This window comes from Mirounga leonina, unplaced genomic scaffold (assembly GCF_011800145.1).
Source record: "Mirounga leonina isolate KUSES-001 unplaced genomic scaffold, KU_Mleo_1.0 Mir_173, whole genome shotgun sequence".
In the NCBI taxonomy this organism is placed as follows: domain Eukaryota; kingdom Metazoa; phylum Chordata; class Mammalia; order Carnivora; family Phocidae; genus Mirounga; species Mirounga leonina.
The window spans coordinates 93,290,281-93,315,341 of record NW_023270447.1 but is presented as its reverse complement, the minus strand read 5'-3'; the positions used below and the strand labels follow the sequence as shown (position 1 = coordinate 93,315,341).

At 44.6% G+C, this 25,061-nt stretch overlaps 1 protein-coding gene across 3 annotated transcripts in view; it reads right to left on the bottom strand.

The window, feature by feature from the left end:
* Positions 1-25,061, bottom strand: part of GNB1 (G protein subunit beta 1) — a 95,489-nt gene that overhangs the window by 39,294 nt on the left and 31,134 nt on the right. For 2 of the 3 annotated variants that reach the window (XM_035019981.1, XM_035019979.1), the window contains exon 2: positions 12,428-12,475. The exons of the other annotated variant lie outside the window; for it this stretch is intronic. The gene's annotated coding sequence lies outside the window, so the exon portion shown is untranslated. The remainder of the gene's footprint in view (positions 1-12,427; positions 12,476-25,061) is intronic. 3 annotated transcript variants of the gene reach the window in all.

Here is a 25,061-nt window from a genome sequence, read left to right as displayed (position 1 = left end):
CCAAAGAGCATTCACATTGTTTTGTCCATAATTTTTGGTTTTAAAAACAAAATGTTAACTTTTAACTGGAAGAACTATTACATATCGCTAAGAACAATAATGAAGATGGAATAAACACTTGGAAAAATGCCTGATGTATATTAAATCAAAAACAAAGTTGTGTAATAATTTTAGCTATTTTTTTAAAAGATTTTATTTATTTATTAGAGAGAGAGAGAGCACAAGCAGGGGAAGAGGGAGAAGCCAGTTCCCCGTGGAGCAGGGAGCGTGATGCGGGGCTCGATCCCAGGACCCTGGGATCATGACCTGAGCCAAAGGCAGGCGCTTAACTGATTGAGCCACCCAGGTGCCCCTAATTTTAGCTATTTTAGATGATTAAAAAATATATTTTAGTTTAAAAAAGACATTTAACAAGACTAATAGCATTTTGTTAGAATTTTTGGTCATATTTCCCTCTTCATTTTCCAAACACTGATAATGTAGTTTGTTACTTTGATTTAAAAAAAAAAAGTACACTTTAAAAGTCTTACTTACATGCAATCACTTTGCTTTTCTCTTCACTATCCTTAGTTCCCCAAAGCCTTCTGAAAACCCCACCATCAGGTTTCCGTGGCCTGGGTTCCTTCTCTTCTCCCGTTGCTAAAGTCAAGGCTAAGCTCTGGCCATGCTGACTCAGTGCATTCACCCATCTAATCCACTAAGACAGGACCTGCTGAGAGCCTCACATCTGTCCTTTATGACCCACATTGCCACTAGCTTTTATTTAGAACTTCTGTTCTAGAAATACTTTTCATAGAAATTTAAGTAACTTAAAAGTATATGATCTGCCCTAATTTAGATTATATCCAACATCTTTGTAAGTCAAAGCGTTAACACAAATTTTTTATTCAAATATTTCACATTTGCAATATAACTTGCCTCAGGTGGCCCCCCATCGCATCATTTCCCTCTCATGAAGACCCCAGTAAGGTGTGGGAAGGAACTTCAAGGGTGCCTCCAGCACCCCAATCACTAACAAGGACATTCACGCTGCAAGCGTGTTAATGACAACATGGGGTGATTATATAAAAAAATGATTACAAGTTTTGGTTCTGACACATATAAGGAATGTGACCTCAAATCACTTTTCAGTCTGATACATCAGGGAATGGTGTTACCTACATCCCAGGGCTGAAATGAAAATTAAATAAGCAGCGGGAACATGCTCCGTAAGCCTTTGAGCAACTGGACTATGAAGTACACCTCTCAAGAGGGCGGCCACAATGCATACAGTGGTCTCAAGGGCAAAAAGAGGACAGCCCAAGACTTAGCTGCTGGCATACCCCTGGGCCCACGGTGCTACACTGAACAGCTGCAGCACCTGTTAACCTTTACAATAAAACTGCTAGTTACTTTACCACCAAAAGATGGGTTTATTCGGGAAGAGCAGAGAACTGCAATTCCAGACAAGCAAGCCACAGCAAAATCACAGACAAGTCCAACAAATAAAGGAAAGGAACAGTATTTTATGGAAGGAGGAAGGAAGGAAAGAGGGAGTTGGAAGGGTTGTTTTGAACGAAAGCCCATGGGAGAGAAGCAGGAAGTCAGGATGATGATGGTTTCTCACCGGTTGAGTTGCAGGGGCAGTGGATTTTTCTTTTCTTTCTTTCTTTTTTTTTTTTTAAAGATTTTATTTATTTATTTGAGAGAGAGCACATGAGAGGGGGGAGGGTCAGAGGGAGAAGCAGACTCCCTGCCGAGCAGGGAGCCCGATGCGGGACTCGATCCCGGGACTCCAGGATCATGACCTGAGCCGAAGGCAGTCGCTTAACCAACTGAGCCACCCAGGCGCCCTCTTTTCTTTTTTTAAGTAGGCTCCACACCCAATCCTGAGGTCAAGAGTCCTGCACTCCACCAACTGAGCCAGTTGGGCACCCTGGGGCAGTGGATTTCTTGTAGGAGATACAATGTACATCTTTTCCCACTGGGGCCTGTAACTGATGATTCTCCCCACAACTGCCATTGAGTGGTACCGACTCCCTCTATCAACCACCCCTTCTAGCATCCCCAGTGCACTTTAGTGAGGTTTTCTGCAATTTTCCCACACTCTGGAACTTCATAAATCAAAAGCAGCCCCACTGAGCATCCAGTGTCATCCAGAGGCAGAAGCTGGCTAACTAGTTCAGCCACAAAAGTGCCCCATATCATCTCCAAGTCGAAGAAGCATTTTGAGAGAAAGGGGTTTGCGTGAGGAATTTAAACCAATTTCATCAGTTTTTCTATTTTTCGTTCATTCCCAAATCCAAGTTAATCTCCAAAATTACTACCGTGAAAATCCAAAGGGCAATAGAAAGTACAGAAACCCTCCTTCCGTTACATACGACCCTAACACAACTATGAGCAACACAGGGCAGCAGGACAAGGGTATCATGCTCAGTAACAGGCATTATGGCTGACGCAGGTACAGTGACGTGCACTGTGGATACGTCTGTCCAACGGGACTTATCTGCAGCCTCCCGTCACTTAAAGGTATACGCTAACAAATCTAAGAATAGAATGACATGTTTGAAGTTTGCTTTACAACAACCAAAAAGGAGGAAAACAGGCGAAGGCAGATATAAAATAAGACTGGGTGTGAGTTGGTCACTGCTGTAGTTTGATGATGAAGTTCCTATATTATTAACTTTTGTGTGCATTTCAATTTTCCATTAGAACAGTTTTTTTTTTTTAAATGTTACTAACTTTGGATCTTGATTCAAAATCCAAACATACAGACTTCAGAGAAAATCAGGAAAATCTGAATATGGTCTGGGTGTTTGATGGCATGAGAGTGGGGTTCTTTTGTTTGGTGTCACATGGGAGTAAAGTCCGTAGTGTTAGAAATACTTCTTACAGGCGCCTGGGTGGCTCAGACGGTTGGGCATCTGCCTTCGGCTCAGGTCATGATCCCGGAGTCCTGGGATCGAGTCCCGCATCGGGCTCCCTGCTCCTTGGGAGCCTGCTTCTCCCTCTGCTTCTGTCTCTCTGTCTCTCATGAATAAATAAATAAAATCTTTAAAAAAAAAAAAAAAAAAAGAAATACTTCTTACTTATGGGTGAAATGATGTGATTTTGGGATTTGCTTTAAAATACTCCAAGATAAAAAGGAAGGAGGAAGATGATTAAACGAAATTGGCAAAATTCTATAAATGTTGGAGATGCATGATTACATAATATTTTTATCTACATTTGAACATTCTCATAATAAATTTTTTCAAAGTATTTCTTGGTATTGTCTGACTACCTTATGAACATGTGTTAAATCTGTCATAAACCTCTTGATTTAAAAGTCTGGGAGCACAAGGGCGCCTGGGTGGCTCAGTCCGTTGAGTGTCCAACTCTTGATTTTGGCTCGGAGCCATGATCTCGGGGTCGTGGGATTAAGCCCCGCATCGGGCTCCATGCTGGGTGCGGGGTCTGCTTGGGATTCTCTCTCTCCCTCTTCTTCTGCCCCTCCCACTCCCTCTGCCCCCACCCCTGCTCTCTCTCTCTCTCTCTCTCTGATAAATATTAAATAAAAAAAGTCTGGGAGCACAGGCATCCCCCAAACAGATCATGTGGTATCCTCACATTTTTTCCTGTAATGACACAGACTGCCTGCCACTTTAGCTGGTTGTGAGAAGGACTCGATCCCAGTAATTCCCAAATTTGTCTCAACAACTGAATGGTCAACCTTGGAGGCTTATATTTCCATGTTTCAAAAGTGATAAAAATTAATATTACATTTTGATGATATATTATCACCAAATCAGCTTCGATGAAGTAGCAGGTACCAGAATATTCAATGAAATAAAAAGTAAACCATGACTAGCTTTTATACGGGGAACCAGATGGTAATGAAGATGCAGAAAGGAAATGCAATCACATGTTACACTCTCATTTGGCTCTGGTTTAGCGATCCGGCAAAGTTTTACATGTTATTTGAAAATTACTCTATTAGGAAGCAGTGTATTTAAATAGTTTGCCCTCAACATCTCGGATGTCTCCTCAGATTTCCCTGCTTCTCAATTTTCTGATGCAAATTTTATTTTATTTTAAAGATTTTATTTATTTATTTGAGAGAGAGAATGAGATAGAGCATGAGAGGGGGGAGGGTCAGAGGGAGAAGCAGACTCCCTGCCGAGCAGGGAGCCCGATGCGGGACTCGATCCCAGGACTCCAGGATCATGACCTGAGCCGAAGGCAGTCGCTTAACCAACTGAGCCACCCAGGCGCCCCCTGATGCAAATTTTAAACAGCCCCCTACCTAGTTAAGTGGCTTACTATTAGATAATGCATAACACAAGAGACTTCTACTTTGCACATTTTACATTTATGCACAATGCAGTATAATTTTCTTAACTTACTGTTTAGCCCCATTTAAAGTACATCCCCTAAAGCATTAGGACAACACAAAAAATTTAATCATCCTTAGTAGAAATAAATTCATACAATCATGTTAGTTCTGTAAACAGAAAAATAAGACACAAGAAACAATCTCTACATACACTGAACATACCTATTAGCTCTACAAACTGACCACCCCAGGGTCCCCAGCCGACATTCTAGAAGACAGGAGGAGCTTCATTCCAGTTTACTACCTTTAAAAAATAAAGGTTCTTATACTTTTCAAATGACAACAAAACCTACACAGATAATTCATAAAGTCACTGCGAGCCAAATGCCACTCACACTCACACTGAATTTGTGGGACCCTAACGTGTCCTTCTAGAAGTCCATGCTCAACTCCGACACCAATGCAGTGGAAAAGCCCGCTGCCTTGTGAACAGCTGCACCACCACTCTGAAACTCACGCCCTCGATTTCCCAGCTCTCTGCCAGGGCTCGAGTGAGGAGTCATAATAGGGTATGTGCACCAAAAAGAACCTACTGTCTGACAAAAATCAACCACGCACCTGGCTAACACCAGGAAAGCAATCCAGCTCCATGGACAGACTGTAGAGAACATAGTTTCTCTTATGGCCAAAAGTAAGACAAATCACTTTGGTAAGACGCCCCTACCCCCTCACACACAGAGATGCGCTTGACTGAGAAGACAGCAGTGTTGACAATGAGAAATTCCAAAGTTCCTTTAAACCCATTTCTCAGAAGGCACTATTTTTACCTACACATGCAAGTTATTTACAGGCTGCTATGCAATGCTACATTTAAAATTACTATAAAGAATTTATACTTCAGAACATACTAAAATTAAATCTAGGGGCGCCTGGGTGGCTCAGTCAGTTAAGTGTCTGCCTTCGGCTCAGGTTGTGATCCCAGGGTCCTGAGATTGAGCCCCGTGTCAGGCTCCATGCTCAGCAGGGAGTCTGCTTCTCTCCCTATCTCCCTCTGCCCCTCCCCCCACTTGCACATTCTCCCTCTCTAAAATAAACAAATCTGGGGCGCCTGGGTGGCTCAGCTGTTAAGCGTCTGCCTCCGGCTCAGGTCATGATCCCAGGGTCCTGGGATCGAGCCCCACATCGGGCTCCCCGCTCGGCAGGAAGCCTGCTTCTCCCTCTCTCACTCCCCTTGCTTGTGTTCCCTCTCTCGCTGTGTCTCTCTCTGTCAAATAAATAAATAAAATCTTTAAAAAAATAAAAAAATAGGGCGCCTGGGTGGCTCAGTTGGTTAAGCGACCGCCTTCGGCTCAGGTCATGATCCTGGAGTCCCAGGATCAAGTCCCGCATCGGGCTCCCTGCTCGGCGGGGAGTCTGCTTCTCCCTCTGCCCTTCCCCCATCTCATGCTCTCTCTCTCTAATAAATAAAATAAATAAATCTTTTAAAAAAAATAAAATAAAATAAAAAATAAATAAAATAAATAAAATAAACAAATCTTTAAAAAAAAACAATGCAGTACTATAAATGTATTTTCACTTCCTTGTGATATTCTTAGTAATGTTTTCTTTTCTCTAGCTTATTTTATTCTAAGAATACAGTACATAACACATATTCCTTATCAGTAAGGCTTCCGGGTCAACAGTGGGCTCTTAGTTGTTAAGTGTTTGGGAACTCAAAAGTTATATGCGGATCATCAACTGCATGAAGTGGGGGGCTGGCACCCTTAACTCGTGTCACAAGGGTCAACTTAATCCTGTGATTGTATTAAATTTTTATTTTTTTAAAGATTCTGGTGTTTTTTTTTTTTAAGACTCTATTCATTTATGAGAGAGAGAGAGAGAGAGAGAACACAAGCAGGTGGAGCAGTAGCGGAAGAGGGAGAAGTGGACTCCCCGCTGAGCAGGGAACCGGATGTGGGGCTCAATCCCAGGACCCTGAGATCATGACCTGAGCTGAAGGCAGACGCTCAACTGACTGAGCCACCCGGGCTCCCCTAAATAATTTCTTTTTAAAGGAGAACTCTTATTGTGCGACTACTTGTTGAAATCCTGAAGAGGAACCGGGTGCTGTGACAGCCGTCTTCTTGGGCTGAGCTGCTGCTCCTTCACGGAACCCAGATCGGACTCTGCGGTGCACAGTTTTTAGGTGCCTTGTTTGACTGGTCCTGTAGGAGTTTCATCTTCTAGCCTTGACACTTCAGCTCGGCAGGGTAGCTGTCTTTGCCACAGGTTGGCTGCTGAAGGTGGCAGCCTCAGAACCACAGCGGTGGCCCAACGTGTGCCTCTTACTGTGACACTTTCCAAATGACAGCATCCCCTTCACCATCTTGCTGCTGCAGCTGAGACTAGAGGCCAGAAGGCACTTCGTTATTCTCTATCTGTACTAGATAATTGTAAACTCAGGCTTATTTAAACTCTTGAACTAAACAAGAACTTGAAACTTGGTCCACCCCGTATTTCTAGCTGACAGAACACCAAATGGAACCTGGAGGACCCTTTGGGGACCTCCCAGCACTTGACAGAGCCCAAGGGAGCTGAGCCCAGACTCTCCTTTGTAGTGCTGCCTCTCAGAGGGGGGCCCCACGGAAGGGAAAGAGACCACCTGTGCCCAGCTCCAGCCTCAGTCTCTTACACAGCACCTGCCCCACGAGTCCCAGGAAGCCAAAGTATGACATGCTGATGACGGCTTGTCTCTGCCCAGGAGCTTCTAGGGACATTCTTCTCACCTCCTTCCCCTTGACAAATGTCCCTCATCTTCTAGCAGCCCTTCCTCCCCCAATATGCAGCTCACCTTGATGTGCCTCTTCCAGAGCCAGATATATATATGAGCTCATCCATGGAGACTCTCTCCACCTGTGCCCAGGCTGACCTTATGCTCCCCTCTAAGGCCAACTGATTCTTCCTTCCCACCTGAAGGCAATGGCCAAGGTTTGTCCATGGTTTGAAAAGCAAGCCGTGAGAGCAGAAACACATATGTACAGGTTGTATAAATGCATTCCTCTTGACAGTGGTGGAAGATGGTCTAACTGGTACCCCAGGGAGCCAAAGTCTTGGTGAGCAGAGCCATCCTAAGCTACTCCCTCAAAACTTACTGTAAATTCAGACAGCCTGCAGCTTGCATCTCCCCCTAAAATTACAGAAACCAAAAGCATGACTCATACTTATCAATATATATTAATTTCTTCTGAATATGTCTTGATTTTCACCAAACAGCTCTGTGATTCTTCACCATCAGATCATTTCTGTTGCAATGGGAACAGGTGCAGCCTGCTTGCTTTCTGATTAGGCGTTATGTCCAGTTTTGAGTCCAAAGAAGTAGAATTCTTCTCTTCTCAGCAGCACTCTTGGCCTTGCTCTACAAACACCTTACTCACTCACATCTGTGTATTAAGCACCTGCCATGACAGGATGACACTGTGGTGAAAAACACAAACTCCCTGTCCTCAGGCACTAGAGTCTAAAGAGTGACAGTCAAATGTCCTTTTAAGGATTTGACTCAGAAAATCTTGATGATTTCACCACTTGGATACCTAACCACTTCAGAAGTAAAAGGGGGGGCTGCCATCATGAACGACACAATAACTATCCAGACCAGGAACTTCATGACCAACCAACTACACTTCAGCGGAAACAGATGGTCATTGATGTCCTTCACCCCGGAAAGGCAACAGTACCTAAGACAGAAATTCGGGAAAAACTAGCCAAAATGTATAAGACCACACCAGATGTCATATTTGTATTTGGATTCAGAACGCAGTTTGGTGGTGGCAAGACAACTGGCTTTGGCATGATTTATGATTCCTTGGATTATGCAAAGAAAAATGAACCCAAACACAGACTAGCAAGACATAGCCTGTATGAGAAGAAAAAACATCAAGAAAACAGCGAAAGGACCACAAGAACAGAATGAAGAAAGTCAGGGGGACTGCAAAAGCCAATGTTGGTGCTGGCAAAAGGTGAGCTGGAGGGGCGCCTGGGTGGCTCAGTCGTTAAGCATCTGCCTTTGGCTCAGGTCATGATCCCAGGGTCCTGGGATCGAGCCCCACATTGGGCTCCCTGCTCTACAGGAAACCTGCTTCTCCCTCTCCCACTCCCCCTGCTTGTGTTCCCTCTATCGCTCTCTGTCAAATGAATAAACAAAATCTTCAAAAAAAAAAAAAAAAGTGACCTGGAGATTGGACAACTGAAGGAGTAAGATGCTGCAGTGGTTTTATCTGTGGTGATTGTGCAGGTTTTTCATGAGAGGATTAATAAACTAAGAACGTTAATGTGTAAAAAAAAAAAAAAAGTAAAAGGGGATTTACAATCCACTCCCAGGTCACAGCTGTGATTTAGGAGCACATACTGTGTCCTCACATGTGTCCTCACCATCTCGGGAAGAGGTCCTACCAATTGTCCACGTGGTAAACAAGAGATACGGATGGAGTCACAAATGGCAAGGCCCCCATTCTGATGCGGGTTACCTCCGGAGTTACCCACGCCAGGTGCCGAAGCAGTCTAACTGGCTTGCAATGTTCACAGGACCATAAAAAAATGTTCCACTTCCTTGTCGCCTGTACCCACATATCACCCCAGGGCAAGCTCTTGAGACACTGATGCAACAGAAGTTAGCATCTCAAGACAGCCTTCTGACCTGGATAGTGTGGAGACCTTTTTTCTTCTTTTGCAGATGCTCCACCAGGGGCAAGAGATCTTAGTTTCTCCACTTCTAGGGTAAGCATCTTAAAATTGCTTTCCAGCTAAATACCACCAGTTCAGGAGAACTCATTCATCAGGGATAAGAGTTTCTGGATATCCCCTCCAGCCCCCATGCTCACAGGCTCCTACATCTTGTCCAATCAGCTCGTCGGTGCTGTCCAATAGAAACACAATGTGGGGGCGCCTGGGTGGCTCAGTTGGTTAAGCGACTGCCTTCGGCTCAGGTCATGATCCTGGAGTCCCTGGATCGAGTCCCCCATCGGGCTCCTTGCTTGGCAGGGAGCCTGCTTCTCCCTCTGACCCTCCCCCCTCTCATGTGCTCTCTCTCATTCTCTCTCTCTCTCAAATAAATAAAATCTTTAAAAAAAAAACAAACACAATGTGAACCACATATGGAGGTTTTCATTTTCCAGTGCCCATATTAAAAAACTAAAATAAAAAATAAGTTAACAGTAATTTTAATAATATATTTATTTAATCCAATATATCAAAAATGTTATTTCAACATGTAAACAATATAAGACAATTATAAATGGGTATTTCACATTCATGTGTCGTACTAAGTTTTCGAAATCCAGCGTGTATTTTACATTTCGGTTTGGACCAGCCTCACTCCAAGTGCTCCTCAGTCACACGTGGCCAGTGGCCACCAACAACCACAGTAGCCCATAGCACTGAACCCTTCCTCCCCTCTTCATTCCTGTGGGAGATCCTCAACTGGGGATGGATTCATTTCAGCATCCTTCTCTCTCGCTAAACTCTCACTAAGTAGGACTTGTAAAAGTAGCAGCAAGATTTTTTAGCCTGAAATGATTTAAGAAAATTACCTCCTCCTTCACCTGCCAGGCTTCCTGCCCAGAGTCAGTGGAGTAGGCAAAAATCAAGAACACAATTAACAGTGGCAGCCAGTGAAATACGGGGGGTTCACCTGGTAGAGATGAGACCTGCTCACATCACTTTCTAATTGTTCATTTCATTTTTAAAACATAAAATACCTATTGAAATGCAAGTCACACAATAAATATGAACAACTTAATACCTAACACATGTACACATCTCTGAAACCAGCGACACAATTCAGGTAATGAACGTGTCCATCATCCTCAGAAGTCTCCTTGTGCCCCTCTGAAATCCCACCCCTCCCCCAGGTGCCATTCATCTGCTTTTTGTCACTACACACCAGTGCGCACTTCCCGAATTTTATGCACACGGAGTCATACAGCATGTACTTTCTTACGATCTGGCTCTGTTCACTCAGCATTATTTTGACACTCATCCATGTTGCTGTGTTTACAAGTCTTTATACGAACATCTCCTTTTGTTTCTCTTGGGGACACACTGAGGAGGGAACATATATGGTAGGCATATGCTTAACATTTTAAGAAACTGCCAAACTGTTTTCAAAGTACCTGCACCATTTTTCACCCCCACCAGCAGTGCCTGAGAGCCTGGTTCCTGCACGTCCTCGTCAGCGCTTGACGTTATCAGCTGCTGACCCGCCTAGGAGCTGGACAGTGGTGTCTCCTTATGGATTTAATTTCCATCTCCCAACAGCTAATGATTTTGGCCATCTTTTCTTTCTTTTTTTTTTTAAAGATTTTATTTTGCAAGAGAGAGAAGAGAAAGAGAGCAAGAGAAAGAGAGAGATGAGCACAAGCAGGGAGGAGGGGCAGAGGGAGAGGGAGAAGCAGATTCTCTGCTGAGCAGGGAGACTGACATGGGACTCGATCCCAGGACCCGGGATCATGACCTCAGCTGAAGGCAGATGCTTAACCGACTGAGCCCCCAGGCGCCCTGGGCATCTTTTCAAACACGCTTATCTGCTATCTCTCTCTATACTTTCTGGTGAAGTGTCTGTTCACATCACTTGCTTCCTTCACATTGAATTTTAAGAGTTGTTTACTTACTCTGTATACAAGTCATCTAAGACGTGTCACATGTTAGCACTTTCTGCCAGCCTGAGGCTTGTCTTTTCATTTTCTTAACAGTGTCTTTGAAGGAGCCGAGGCTTTTAATCTTGACGAAGTCTAATTTATAAATGTTCTCTTTTATGGATTCTATCTTTGATGTCATAATTAAGAAATCTTTGCCAAACCCAAAGTCTTAACAATCTCCAATGTCTTCTATTTAGGGTGAATATTTAAGGTCTATGATTCACTTTGAGTTAAATTTTGTCTATGGTACCAAGTTCACCTTCTGCATACGGACAACCAATTATTCAAGCAATGAAGTCATTTAATTTAGTTTTGCTTTTTTTGGTTTTTGTTTTTAAAGATTTTATTTTTTTATTTGAGAGAGAGAGAGTACGTGTGTGCACGTGCGTGCACAGGCGAGAGCGTAAGCACAGAGGGAGAAGAAGCAGACTCTCTGCTGAACAGAGAGCCCGATGCGGGGCTCCATCCCAGGACCCTGAGATCACGACCTGAGCCAAAGGCAGACAGACGCTTCACCAACTGAGCCACCCAGGCGCCCCTAATTTAGTTTTGCTTTTTAAAGTTCTTTCAACTTGGGCTGTGTGGGTGGCTCAGCCTGTTAAGAGTCTGACTCTTGGTTTCAGCTCAGGTTGTGATCTCAGGGTCGTGGGATGAAGCCCCGAGTCGGGCTCCGTGCCTCCGCGGAGAGTCTGCCTGGGATCCTCCCCTCCCCACCCCACCCCGCTCTTCTCTCCCTGTGCACATGCACTCACGCGCTCTCCCTTCTCTCAAATAAATAACAGCTTTACAAAAAAATTCTTTCAACTTATAGAGTTGTAACAATTACACAAAGAATTGTACCCTCAACCAGATTCACTGACCCCTGGCTCTGTGATACATTTGCTTTATCACTCCCACTTCACACAAATTTATAGGGATTTTCTTTTCTTTTCTAAGATTTTATTTATTTGACAGAGAGAGACACAGCCAGAGAGGGAACACAAGCAAGGGGAGTGGGAGAGGGAGAAGCAGGCTTCCCACCAAGCAGGGAGCCCGATGTGGGGCTCGACCCCAGGACGCTGGGACCATGACCCGAGCCGAAGGCAGACGCCTAACGACTGAGCCACCCAGGCGCCCCTGTAGGGATTTTCTTATGAATCATGTGGCTTCACCTTTATCTGCACGATCTACTGGTATTCTAACTAAGATCTGATTTATAAAAGGGCTCTCCTGCTTTCTAATGAAAAAAGTTGGAGAAATTCTGCTCTTGTCCAGAATGTGAACCATAATCTCTTCCTTCTGAACACTAGACAGAGCCTTTCAAAAAAACATGCTTCTCAGAAACAATCTGTTCTGAAAACCAACTATGGGCTTAAAAAAGAAATGGGCAAAACTGTACAAAGACCAGGTTATTAAAATAAGAAACCCTGAAGAAATGTAAACACTGTGCTTTAAAAACAAGGATCAATTACATCAACATTACCTTAATTCAGAAGTGCTCTGGTCTGGTCTCCAATGCATGAAAAGTTGTCTGCAACAGACAGAGAAAAAGCTATATATGCATTGCATTCGGGCTGCAACCAATAACATTCCATACATCTGAAAGAGCATATAAATCCATCCCTTCCCTATCACCATTTCTTGCCCCAGTCATTTCACTTACTATTTGGCTTTTCAGGGTGGAAAAGAACTCTGATCTCAATTTCTTTTTAAAAAATCCTTAGCAATGCCTCATGGAAAATACCTTGAATCCAAATGAACAGTACCGTGGGGAAGGCATACTTAGAATCCTGTTACTAGAAAAATTACAGTACAGTAAAAACAATCACTGCAATTCAAGAAGCTTCTGAAGTACTCTTACCCAGACTCTGCCATTAGACATGTAAAGGAATGCATCTGAACCTCAAAAGAAGGCCTGGCACTTTCCAAGTGTGGCTGGTCTATAGGGGCACACGTGCAACCCACCCCTGGGTCACTCCCACCACCAGCCCTAGCCCTGGTGGCCAGGAGGCCCCCTGGAAGAGCCCCCAACTCTCCTCTCTCAGTACTGCAGGCAGAACCAAAGTACACTTAATTCTAGATTTTTTTCTGGAATATCTGCTTGTTCTTTCTCATAAACTAAGTTTCAAAACACTTAAATAGGCTTTTGTGATCTCTCCAAATTAAACTGTGTGTGAAAAGTCCCATTCTGGATGTTTCACAGATTACCACCTGCCTCTTGATGGATTCATTACCTCGAGCGTCTAAAACTCCCAGGCACACATCTAGTCTGGAGGTCAGGAGAGGTATTAACAAGCTGAAATGTCCCCCAGTTGAACTGTAAATTCTAAGGCATTTATTTAACAAAATAGTTTTATTTTGGAATTATGTTGCAAATGTTATTAGCAAACACAAGCTTTTTGTCAATAAAAGTAAGTGTGGAAAGAAAACAGTATGGAGGTTCTTCAAAAAGTTAAACACAGATTTGCCATATGATCCAGCAAGTCCACTCCTAGGCATATACCCCCCAGAACTGAAGAACGGTACTCATACCTCACCACAACGGCCAAGAGGTGGCAAGAGCTCAGTGTCCACCAATAAATAAACGGATAAACAAAGGGTGGCACAGCCACACAATGGAATATTACTCAGTCATGAAAAGGAGTGAAACACCAGCACATACTACAGTGTGGATGGTCCCTGAAAACATTAGGCTACCTGAAGAAGCCAGACACAAAAGATAACAAAGGGTATGATTCCATGTGTATGAAATATCCATTTAAATGGGGTATTTATATGAAATATTCTATTTATATGAAAGAGGCAAACCCACAGAGACAGAATGCGGTGGTTGCTAGGGGCTCTGTGTGCATGTCTGTGGGATGAATACTGCTCAACAGGTACAAGGCTCCCTTTGGGAAGACGGAAACCTCCTGTAACTAGATAGAGGTGATGGTTATATACAACACAGTGAACGTGCTAAATGCCACTACATTGTTCACATTAAACTGGTTCCTTTAATAAAATATGCCATGAAAGGTACTTAAAAGAACACCCATATCAGTGGGTATGGAAGCGGAAGCTGGAGATTAATCAGCAAATGGTGGCCAACTACTGGCTTTCACAAACCCTCAGAGGGGAGCTCTTAGGAGTGCACACCCACGTTGTCACTGAATTACTAAGCAGGTAATCTTAACTTCGGTATGACTGTGGAGTTTTAGGTTGGATCATTCTCTGTGGTGGGGGCTGTCTTGTCCACTGTGGGACATTCAGCAGGACCCCCTTCCCCAGTGTGACAACCAAAACTGTCTCCAGACACCACCAGATGTCGCTGAAGAGAATATGAGCCCAGGTAAGAGCTTCTTCTTCAAACTGGTTGTCACAATTATCCCAATCTCCAAATACAAATTCTTTCAGGTACTTGCCACATCAAGAGAGGAGGGAAAAAATTAAAATGGAAAAATGTATCATAGTTTGCTCTAATTCAAATACCTAAACTGTCTTATGGCTTAACGCACGAAACAAAGTTAAAGTTCCCTATTCTTTTTCTTTGGAAGAAGAAAATGGGGAGCCAACCCCCCACGAGCACTTGTCTCCCATGCAGCTCCTATGGGCATGGTCACAGTGGGAGACAGGGTGTGGAGACCACTGTCAAACCACCTCAGCCTGGATTCACATGTACAGCTGTCTGGACTCTTTTCTGGTTAAAAATCAGACCCAAGTGGGGCTCTCTTTCTGACTACCCAGCCCAGAGGACAAGACCACTGTCCCACAGAGCAGCACACATTCATGTGATCCAAAACCAGAAGCACGCATCACCCTTGTAGAAAATGAGGAAACTGGGGATTTAACAAAACCAAAGCTTAAGTTTCACAATGCTACTCTGCCTCCTGGAGGCAAAAGTAAGTGGAGAGGCAAGGTGCATCTTCAGACTGAAGACAGACTGCAGAGGCTGGCTGACGGGTGTCTAGGGTCCACAAGGGGGGAGTGGGGCAGAGCCTGGCCAGACGTGAGAAAAGATGGTTCTCAGGGCAGGCAGCAAAGAACCCTCCCTGGTTACTCTGAAGCCTGGCTACAAGGGAGGGGTGTTGTTGTAGAAGTGGAAATAAGGGGGGGGAGACATATGTACATGCTGTATTTTTCTCTCATCTTTTTAGAAAGCAATCCATATGGGAAGCTGGGGGAAGATGAGGGAAGATATAGACATAAAACTCAAGAAAAAGGTTAACAGTTTACACAGCCAATTCTAGTATAAATTTAAAATATGTAAAATTCAGGGGCGCCTGGGTGGCTCAGTCATTAAGCTTCTGCCTTTGGCTCAGGTCACGATCCCAGGGTCCTGGGATCAAGCCCCTCATTGGGCTCCTTGCTCATCAGGAAGCTTTCTCCCTCTCCCACTCCCCCCTGCTTGTGTTCCTGCTCTCACTATCTCTCTCTGTCAAATAAATAAAATCTTAAAAAAATATATGTAAAATTCAAATCACAGAGTAAATACAAATATCTCATCGAATTTATGAGCAAACCAAACCATTTTTAATAATCCAAATGAACTACTCCTCACCCACCCTGATGCTGCCTCTTTGAAACCCTCTTCCTCTTCGCTAGAAGGCAGGAGCCCTGCGGTGCCTCCCTCCTGTTTCCTGCAGACAAGTCTACCTGTGTAAACTGACACGGTGCAAAGCTTCCAGATCATTCCCTCACAAAAGGACCAGACTGCTGCACACTACACCCCTTCCTTCCCAGCACTGTCTCAGGCTGCCTCTGGCTACACCTCAAACACTAGTCTTTGAAGATACGTGGGCTTTATTTAAGTGATCTAAGGATCAAATCCCCTGAACATCCATCTACTCACTCAAATACATTTTAATGCCTAGGAAGTAAGACAGTGTGCTGGATGCTGAGAACACAAGCCAAAACAGGCATGCTCAGCCTAGCCACCCCCATGGGTCTTACAGGCAAGGGGGGAGAGCATGGGACATTGTCCTATGATGCACACAGGGGGAAAAAAGAGAGAGGGGCTCTACCCACACACGCTGAACTAATAAAAATCAAAAGGGCTAGTTTCACTCAAGCCTCTGTGATCCACACAAAGTCCTGGAAACATGCACAGGACAACCTGCACCACAGGTGAACGGCCAGGACAGGACTCCAAGGCTTAGGGAGGAAAGAGCTGAGGCAGAGCATGCAGCTGACCACTGCTCTAGGGGTCAGAGGGAAAGACATGTGCCAGTGTGGGAAAGGCCACTTGACGAGAAAATGAGGGAGGTGTGGTGGACTCAGTGACTGTGGGCATCATGGCTCACTCAGCTGAGATGCCCAAAAGCAAAGCTGACTGTAAGTTAAAATCCTCAGAGCAGATTTCCAAAGATGGAATTATTATGTCAAAGATTATGTACCTTTTGAAGGCTCTTGAAAAAAATCAGCTGAGGGGCTCCTGGGTGGCTCAGTCAGTTAAGTGTCCGATTCTTGATTTCAACTCAGGTCATGATGTCAGGGTCATGCTCATCAGGCTCCGCGCTCAGCACGGAGTCTGCTTGAGATTCTCTCTCCCTCTGCCCCTCCCCCCACGAGCGTGTGAATGCACTCTTTTTCTCTCTCAATAAATTTTTTTTTTTTTAAGATTTTATTTATTTGCAAGAAAGAGAATGAGAGACAGAGAGCATGAGAGGGAAGAGGGTCAGAGGGAGAAGCAGACTCCCTGCCGAGCAGGGAGCCCGACGCGGGACTCGATCCCGGGACTCCAGGATCATGACCTGAGCCGAAGGCAGTCGCTTAACCAACTGAGCCACCCAGGCGCCCCTCAAATAAATAAATCTTTAAAAAATCAGCTGAGCCTATGTTTGACTCTACAGGGTTGTTAATTTAGCAATATTAAATATTACTGCGATGAAGGCGCCTGGGTGGCTCAGTTGGTTAAGCGACTGCCTTCGGCTCAGGTCATGATCCTGGAGTCCCGGGATCGAGTCCCGCGTCGGGCTCCCTGCTTGGCGGGGAGCCTGCTTCTCCCTCTGACCCTCCCCCCTCTCATGTGCTCTCTGTCTCTCTCATTCTCTCTGTCTCAAATAAATAAATAAAATCTTAAAAAAATAAATAAATATTACTGCGATGAACTTCTTTATACATATTTTACTACATCATGAGGTTTTAAGTATCAAATACTAGTATTCATGTAAGTATTATTACTTACTATTTTTTAAAATCTAAACACTGAATCCTCTTGAGACATACCTAAAGAATTCTTTTACAGGTTGCGTTAAAATTTCAAATCAAGCAAAGGTACCTTTGCTGGGCATGATTTCTTCTGTATCAACATAACCCTAAGACAAAGAACATTACTTCCCTGCAATTCTGAGATCCCAAAACCAGAGCAGAACAGACACAAGGGCATTCATTAGTCCTCATCCCATTCAGTGTGGGCAGTCTGTTTTATCAGAGGCTTTAAGGTGTCTGATTACAAACCCCGCTGAAGGCAGTGTGCATCATAAATACACCACTTTATCTTTCTAAACCCTCAAAAAGGCAGAGCTCCAGAACACATCCAGCCTTCAGAGTTCTGCATGAGGGACTGGGCGGATTATAAGAAACAAAATAAACTTCTCACTTCTGAATAATTCTCTATTATTACAAAGATGTTCTGAACAAGAAGGTGAAATGATAATGTGAAAGAGTCCCCTACCCAAATTTAGGAAAATCTGAGGGTGAAATGGAATATATCTTATTGAAAACACACACATACAATAACACTCAAATAAAAAATACAGAAACAAGAGGAAAGGTAAAGCTTTTCTTTGCAAAGGAACACAAATTGATGTATAAGGAATGACAGACCTAAAAAACTATTTGGGGGCCTCTAGAGTAGAAACACACGCAGGCAAAGATCACCAACGGATGCTGAAGTATGTTAAGTTATAAGATATTCACGAGGTCTGAAAGTGTCACTCATGGATCATTTCCTAATTATAAGAAGGAAAACTTATTATCTGACAGACACCACCATCAAATGATTATACTTAGTACTACCAAGAATGGAACAAATCAACATTAGGTATCTTATGATAAAATGGGAATAATTGGTCACCTATGGAGCATTTTTGCCAAAAAGGCTGTGCCTGAATCCAATCATGAGGAAACATTTATAAAAATCCAGAATGTGAGACATTACAAGAAATTGGCCTGAACTCTTAAAAAATGTCAATGTCGTGACAGGCACAAAAGGTGGGAGGACTACACAAGATATGGTGAGCCTAAGGAGCCATGATAACCAAACATGCAACACATGAATTTGATTAAATCCTGAATGTGAAAAAGAATATGAAGACATTTGGGGGAACACTGAAGAAACTTAAATGTAGACTGGATCAGGCATTAACTGAACCCATGTTCAAGTCTGGGATATAATGATACTATTGTGGAAACATAAAAGAATAGCCTTGTTCTTGGGACATTAGGCTGGAGTAGTAAGGAATAAAATTATCATGACATCTGCAACAATCTAATGGTTCACCAAAAGCATTGAGAGAGACAGAGAAAATGTGGACCCCCAAAAAGTTACAAACTACTTGGTAAAAAGTAGAGTGTTCACTGACCTATTTTCTCAACTTTTTGTAGCTTCAAAATTAAAATTATTCAAAATTAAAAGTTAAGATAAGAAATATTAAGGTCAATGAAAAGTAAATATAAGGGCACCTGGGTGGTTCAGTCATTTGGGCATCTGCCTTCGGCTCAGGTCATGGTCCTGGGGTCCTGGGATGGAGCCCCACATTGGGCTCCCTGCTCTGCAGGAAGTCTGCTTCTCCCTCTGCCCCTCCCCTGCTCGTGCTCCCTCCCTCTCCCTCTCTCTCAAATAAATAAAATCTTTTAAAAAATTTTTCTTTTAAAATGCCCTTGACCTTATCTAACAAAAGATGAGATTACCTACAGATCAATCGGAGGAAATTACTGTTTTGGGAACTTTCAACTCCGCCCCCAGCCAGGAAACTGGGCACAGCATGGGTTTGTGACTTAGTGACACCATCAGTGACTGCACTTTGTTTCTAAGGCCACTGTGGAAACCAGATGAATCAATATTTCATGTTTAATTTTCCTATTTAATTTTTTCCTCCTTTTGACAGTGTTTCAGTGTTCTTTTTCTCAGGCTGGCTAGAGATTTATCCATTTGTTCTTTTCAAAACACCAATTTTCAGTGTCACTGATCTTCTCTGCTATACCTGTTTTCACTTTCACGGATTTCTCCTCTTACCTTCATCGTTTCTTCCTTCTGCTTGCTTTGTGTTCAATGTGCCTTCTGGCATCAGAAAGCGGAAGCTTAACTGGCCAAGACCTCATTTGTTTCTACAGCACGCACTTCATTCCACCACAGTCCCTGTGGCACCGCTCTCACTGAGCCCCACAAACGCCGAAGTGTTTGTTTCACTTTCATTCAAATCAAAGTATTTTCAAATTTCCCTTACGATGTCATCTTTGGCGTGCTTAATTTCCCAATATTTGAGGGTTTTCCAGGCAGCGCTCTGTTGCTGAACTCCAATGTGAAGCAATGGCCACCACAGTCACTGTGAAGCCCCATCTAACAGTACCCACATCGGGCTCACCTCCAAGTCTGCTTCACGGACTTCTTTCTCGACAACAGGCCGCTTTCTGTGGACTGCACCCTTTCTTACTGAGTACCAGAGAAGATCAACAGCAGCAGAAGTAAACAGTGTCTGCAGGGAAGGACGGCACAGCTCGTCCCCTGCTACGGACAGTTAGGTCCACCCAGGCTTTCGCTGAGCCGCACCTGTGTTTACAAAGCTCAGTGCACGACAGGCCTCAAACTGCTGCCGTGGTAAGCTGCCTTCGCCTTCACCTTCACGCCAAAACACTTTTCTCACAAATTACTGGCCAAAAAAGAAACTTTTTCCACACCTGCTGCAAGCTGGACGTGAGGCAGAAAAGCAAACCATCCAGTGTGGGCTCCAAATTCAGATTTACATCAAGACGCAGAGGACGGCGGGGCGCCTGCCTTCGGCTCAGGTCCTGATCCCGGGGTCCCGGGATCGAGACCCGCGTCGGGCTCCCTGCGCGGCGGGGAGTCTGCTTCTCCCTCTGACCCTCCTCCCTCTCGTGCTCTCTGTCTCTCATTCTCTCTCTCTCAAAAAAAAAGATGTAGAGGACTGCGGGGCGCCTGGGTGGCTCAGCCGTTAAGCGACTGCCTTCGGCTCAGGTCATGATCCCAGGGTCTTGGGATCCAGCCCCGCATTGGGCTCCCTGCTCCGTGGGAAGCCTGGTTCTCCCTCTGCCACTCCCCCTGCTGTGTTCCCTCTCCCGCTGTCTCTGTCAAATAAATAAAATCTTAAAAAAAAAAATGTAGAGGACTGCAAGCTGCCTCAGTGTGAGTGCCGTCACTTTATTTTGGCAGAACATTAATGTCTATTAAAGGGGCACTGGAACCTGAGTGAGCACGCAGAAGACTCATCACCCACCTAGTGTCCTAAACCGAGCTGTGCACACAGTCTCTGGCTCACTCTCGAGCAGAAAGCACACCTCTCCCCACAGCTACGGAAGTCTCCAATGACCCCATTCTCACAGCAAGCTGGGGCTCTGCCTTGCTTCCACTGTGCATCCAGAGGTTCCTCGATGACTCTCTTCAGGTGCTACACTGAAGATTCCGTACAAAACCTATACCTGCCTGTAAACAATACCAGCCAGACATCCAAACTCACACCCTGCAACGACCTCATACAGTGTTACATCGAGAATCTCACATTTATACTGACTTTTTCTCAAGCCCTGAGAAATGTAAGAACATACTGGAGCTGCTATCTCAACCATCACAGTGTGGGGTGAATCCAGCTATATATTAAGGTATGCCAGGGGATTTAAACACTTGTGGGGGCACCTGGATGGCTCAGTCGTTAAGCATCTGCCTTCGGCTCAGGTCCTGATCCCGGGGTCCTGGGACTGAGCCCCAGATCGAGCTCCCTGCTCGGCGGGGAGCCTGCTTCTCCCTCTCCCACTTCCCCTCCTTGTGTTCCCTCTCTCACCGTCTTGCTGTCAAATAAATAAAATCTTAAAAAAAAAATTAAACATTTGTGATAGCACCTACATGAAATAGTTTTGGCTGACCCTAACTGCTAAGTAATAAATTTCCAAACATGTTCAGTGGTTTTTTCTCAGTTATCCTGTATTCCTGTGTTCATTAAAAGTTTTGTTTTGTTTTTTTTGACATTTCACTGTGGTTTCTATATGGGACAAAATAAATCTTTCAAGGAAGAGTTATGTTGGAAATGCTGTATTTTTTACAGAAGAGTATTGATTATGCAATAAGCACTGAAAAGATCTCTCCAACTTTCTCCCAAATTAGGTTTTGCCTAGATGAACAGCTCAAATTTTGCAATAAAAAAGCAACTTTGTCATCGAGCACAGTAGTTACCACTAAACATTCAATAGGTTTTTGGAGGAACCATCCAGGAAATACATCAATACGAAAAGTATATAAACGGCAGCAGTATGGTGAGAGCACTTTAAGTTCAATAAAGAAATGTGGAGGCACGAGCAGGACACCACCTCTTGTGGCTGATGACTTCCTTCTAGAGCCGCCTGAGGCCTGTCCAGACTGAGAAGACAGGCCAGGACCAGAGTAATGGATGAAAGAGACTGTTCTCCAGACATGTCGTATTTCAGAACAACAGGGACACAGTTAAGATCCTACAAGTTGGGGCGCCTGGGTGGCTCAGATGGTTAAGCGTCTGCCTTCGGCTCAGGTCATGGTCCCAGGGTCCTGGGATCGAGCCCCGCATCGGGCTCCCGGCTCAGCGAGGAGCCTGCTTCTCCCTCTTCCTCTGCCTCTCTCCCTGCTCATGCTCTCTCCCTCTCTCTCTCTCTGTATCTCTGTGTCTCAAATGAATAAATAAAAAAATCTTAAAAAAAAAAAAAAAGATCCTATAAGTTTCCACATGGAAAAACAGGCGATATGCAAAGGACCCAGTCAGTGACCTCCAACTTGCCAACAGCAACGCTGGAAGAAGACAGAGCAATGTCTTGAACTAATTCCAAAGAAGAATTCCACACTCAACAAAATGATCAAGTGTAAGGTCAGAATAAAGACATACAAAGTTTAGGAAACTATTAGGGGATATTTCCTCCCAAAAGGGGAACAAATGAGGAATGCTTCTCCCACTGCCTGCCACGCTCCCTGCTTGTGCATGCGCTCTCTCTCTCTGACAAATAAATAAAATCTTTAGGAAAAAAAATCTGTAAAATTATAAAAAAAGATATCCGAGGCAAAGAAAGGTCAGTAACTAGCTCAAAGTTGTTGAAACAGTTAGTGTTACACCCAGGGGCTTACCCTGATGCTATACTTACTCTCATCTTGACAAGTCTTAAAAATTTTTTTAAAGATTAATTAAAATTTTTTATTTATTTTTTATTTTTATTTATTTTTTTTAAGATTTTATTTATTTATTTGACAGAGAGAGACACAGCGAGAGAGGGAACACAAGCAGGGGGAGTGGGAGAGGGAGAAGCAGGCTTCCGCGGAGCAGGGAGCCCGATGTGAGGCTCGATCCCAGGACCCTGGGATCATGACCTGAGCCGAAGGCAGTCGCTTAACCGACTGAGCCACCCAGGCGCCCAAAATTTAAAAAATTTTAAAAGATTTATTTATCTGGGGGGAAGGGAGCACGCAGGAGTGAGGGGTGGGGGAAGCAGAGGGAGAGGATCTTCAAGCAGACCCCACCACCACCACTGAGTGTGGAGCCCACCAACGATGACAATGACAACAAGGACAATGACGCAGGGCTCCATCTCACAACCCATGAGATCATGACCTCACCCAAAACCAAGAGTCGGACACTTAACCAACTGAGCCACCCAGGTGCCCTGAGTCTATATAAAATTTTTAAAAAGAAAGAAAACCAGATACAAAAATTAAGACTTGTCCCCTTGCTCCTACGTTTCCCCTCAGGTCTGAACGTTGTCCTCTCCCTCCTCCTTCCAGGAAATACCACTCAACCTTAGAATCAGAGCTTAAAGACACATCACTAAACCCTCCTGACCACCCCTCTCCCTCTCCCTTGCGCTCTCTTGATCCGTTTCTACTTTTCTACCCTACAAGGCTGTAAGTAGGGACTGTGCCTTGCCTTCACTGGTATTTCGGACATTTGTGTTGGGTGGGGAGCGATCTGTTCAGCTTATGAACCACCTTTTCTAGGAGCTACCCCCATGGCTCCTCCTCCCACCCTGTTCTGGGAGATCCACCAGCCCCTGACAGCACGTTTATACGACACAAGCCTGTCTCCCCCCCCGACGCCAGTCATAGCTGACCAGACCAGGAAGAGGTACCCAACTCAAATCAGACAGACACCCTCTACCCCCAATAACGTGGACGCTGAGGCTGTCGGTGGGGCAGACTGTCCATGTCTGGAAGGGGGACACGGACGTGAAAGCTGGAGCTGGCGACCCTTCTCAACGTGGACACAGCCCTCTGAGCCGCAGCAGGAGCGACGGACGCACAGAAGGCACAGGCTCACTACCATCCCTGCTCCTGTGCCTCCTCGGGCTCCTCCACTCACCGTCTTCATAATTAAGTCTTCCTGTGCTCTGGTCATCAGAGCGTCCGTTCTTGGCTTCTTGCGATCAAGCAACTCTAGCATCACGATCTGTACACCATGCCTGTGCCAGCACCGAGCACGCACTCCCTCGGTGCTTGCAGGTCAGCACACAAACTCACTGCATGGCTTCACCAGTGGTCTCTGGAAGGCCTCCCAAACTCCACCTGTCTCCCTTTCCAAGCCGGAATGTTTTCTTCGCCTGCAATTACATCCCCTACGTCTGTCTCCCACCTGGATGATGGCAGTAACAGAACCTCAGCCCTCCTCTCACTTGACCTGTGTTAGCAACATCTGACATACCTCATCACTTCCTCCTCGAGTCCTGTCTCCCAACTGGTTTAAGGGGCACCATTCTCTCGTACTTCTTCCCCCGATTGCACTCAATTCTTAGAATCCTAAACACTGCAGCGCTCTCAGGCCTCAAGCTCCTGCTATCTTTACAGGCCTTACCTTTCCAAAAAGACTAATGGTGGCTTCACCACCCTCCTTAAGCACAGACTCAAATATACCCTTCCCACCAAGCTGCCATTCAATTCTATCCGTCCCCTCTCTCACCCTTTGCACTCCACCCCCGCTGCCCCTGGCCTCCATCTCTGCCTAGCCTGCTACTGACTCGCTCCCCCAGCTGTCTCTTTTCCTCTTCAACCCACCCTACACATCACTGCCTGATTTATCTTTCTGAAGGACAGCTCTGACATCTGACTCCTCCGCTCAAGTCTTCAAACACTCCTCCTACGGAAGAAAATCAAACTTTTCAGCCCAGCCTAATTTAAAGCTCTCCACCTTACCCACCTTACCCACTGTGTCCCAGGTGTTCCCTACCCCCCCCCCCTCCAACTCAGGGCTCTGATCATTAAGTCTGAGGAGGGCCAGATAGATGTACACAAACATGCCAGGAGAGTCTGCTGCTCTCTGCCATTTGGACCAAGATCCTGACCACTTCAACAGAATTTCTCTTAAACATAAATCCTAAAAACACAAATGCATTTTTGCCTTGAAGAATTAGAGACAATTTTGAAATCTGAGAGAGAGAAAGAAAAAAAGAAAGAGAAAGAAAGAGAAAGAGAAAAATGGCTAGAGAAAGTGTGGAGATGTCTAAGCAGAGTCCTGAGGAGCGGGGTAAGCAGGTGCAAAGTCCCTGGGACACTAACTTCTTCCTGCTACTCAAGTTCCTACCTCCTTAGACACTGATCCTTGGATGTGACAGCAAGTTGACAAATTAACTTTTTTGTCCCTCCCCTGATGTTTAGTCCAACTGCTATCCCTCTCTTAAAAGAAACCTTGTTGGTACAAAAAAGTTCAGTCAAAAAAAAATGGGGGAAGGTGGAGGAACACAGTAAGGAAGCAAATACTCAAGTAAGATGAAATTCCTTGATCAAAGAATCCTTAATCATTAGGAATTCAGCAAGAAGCTTACTGAATGTAAGTAAACCAAATTCCATCCAAGTTATTCATTAATCAGGAATGTTTAAAAAGCCAAGGAGACAAACAAGACCCCTAGAGAAGGGATAACAGACACAGAGTCATTGTGGGCTATGCAGGGAGGAAAGA